The sequence below is a fragment of the Epinephelus fuscoguttatus genome, linkage group LG13 (assembly GCF_011397635.1).
Source record: "Epinephelus fuscoguttatus linkage group LG13, E.fuscoguttatus.final_Chr_v1".
Taxonomy (NCBI): domain Eukaryota; kingdom Metazoa; phylum Chordata; class Actinopteri; order Perciformes; family Serranidae; genus Epinephelus; species Epinephelus fuscoguttatus.
This window is the reverse complement of record NC_064764.1, coordinates 804,045-806,336: the sequence shown is the minus strand read 5'-3', so window position 1 is coordinate 806,336 and position 2,292 is coordinate 804,045.

Genomic DNA, 2,292 nt, shown 5'->3' with positions numbered 1-2,292 from the left:
GCTTCCATGGTCCTACTGCTATCAATATCAATATCAATTAGTCATACTACATTAGTCATACGTATACTATCACATATTAATATATACTTATATGCTACTAAAATACTATTATTATTATTATTATTGTAACTAGTCCATACCCACTGAGTGCACAGTTGCCCATATACAGTTTCATATGGTGTGTGTTTGGGATACAGGTCACAGGAAATTGCAGATTAAATAGTCAACTGAACCCATTAAGAAGAGCAATGTATTCAGACAGAGTTTTTGGGAATCTGATAGTACGATTGCTTTATTGAAAGTACAGTAGTACCATTGTCAATAGTGGGATAGTGAGTGAGCTAAAACTGTACATTAGTAGTTGAGGTAGCATGTTGAAAGGCAGATAGTTAAAGTGTTTATATGTTGTATTGACTTAAAAGTGGGGCGCGCTGGTAGAATGACTGACTGACAGACAGAATGACACACTGACAGTTTCCGTGATAATGTACAGCATACCATACTATGACTTAGACATACCAAAAATTATAAGAAGAAAAAAAAAAAAAATATGTGTATATATATACATATATATATGTATATATATGTATATATATATATATATATATATATATATATATATATATATATATATGTATATATATATATATATATATATATATATATATATATATATATACATATATACATATATACATATATACATATATATATATATATATTGGGCCACAGGGGGAGCCACAGCGATTGGTCGCATTTTCGCCATTTGTAAGCATTTTTCTGTTGACATAGCGCCACCCAGTTGCCAATTAGAGTGAAATATCTCCAGTCACCTTGAGGCATCCTGCATCTACCAAGCTTAGTAAAAATCGATATTGCGGTTAGGCCTAGATAAGAAATTAGCTCTCTAGCGTCCCCTCAGATTATGTGTGGTCATATGCCTACAAAGTTGCATGGTGATCGGTGAAACCCTTGAGGTGTTATACACCTTAATGTGATGAGCCACGCCCTCTGCAATATTTATTGCCTTATAGAAGCTAAGTTTTAGTAAGTTTTCCAACTTTTGCCAAGAGCAGACACCTGGAACACCTGGAAGGGTACAGGTAATCAGAGGCTGTTTTCAAATCCCTCAGTACTCATTATATAGCCCAATATATACAGTACAGGCCAAAAGTTTGGACATGCCTTCTCATTCAATGCGTTTTCTTTATTTTCATGACTATTTACATTGTAGATTCTCACTGAAGGCATCAAAACTATGAATGAACACATGTGGAGTTATGTACTTAACAAAAAAAGATGAAATAACTGAAAACATGTTTTATATTCTAGTTTCTTCAAATTACTGCTTTGCACACTCTTGGCATTCTCTCCATGAGCTTCAAGAGGTAGTCACCTGAAATGGTTTCTGTGGTAACTTCAGCTGGAAAAGAACCACTCGACAACGTCATGGCCGTAGTTGCACTTTATATAAACACTGGCAAAACTTAATATTACAACCGGAGCTAGTCTGTTAACGTCTCTGTCGGCTAGAGGTCAAGCATACAACAACGCCAGGGGCGTACGTGACTATCAGAGCAGAAGTCTCCTTCAAAATAAATGCAATATAAGGAACATCAACCCCTGGTGGGTGCATAGCACTTGTGCTCTTATTCTGATAAGATTAACTTAATAATGTTCACATCACAACACTTCTCCCCCTTTAAATTCCAACATTCTCCCCAAAATGTGAATTACTAGCGGAAACCAAACAGTCACACTTTTGTCTTTAGCTGGGGTACTCTCAAAACATAAAGTATTTTCTCAATAGCTGTAAATACAAACACATGGGAAACATGACAGCTTTAACATTCAGTCCAACGTAAATTGGTCCATCAAACATTTAGTCTGTCTGGAGGTTTGCGAGTGCGCTGTGACCTTCGTGACTACTCGGTGACCCAGCATTCCCTGCTGGTGTAGGTGTTTTGGGCGGATCTGGTGTTGCAGCACTGAGAGGGGTCTGGGTGTCAGTGTGAGAGGGTCCTTCCTCTCTGGATGGCTCAGAAACCTCTGTCTGTGTCTCTCTCTCTGGTTGACCCACCTCCACAGCTGTCGGTCTCACCACTGGAAACTCAGCAACACTGTCTCTCTCCAAAACTGTATCATGCCGCAAGCGTACATGATCCTGATGTCTCGGAAAATCCTCCCATCAGTCAGCTTAACAACATAGGAGACTGGCCCACTACGCTGAGAATAACTCCAGGCAGCCACTGCTGGTTGTTACTGCCGCTGAAGTTCCTCACATAGACACAG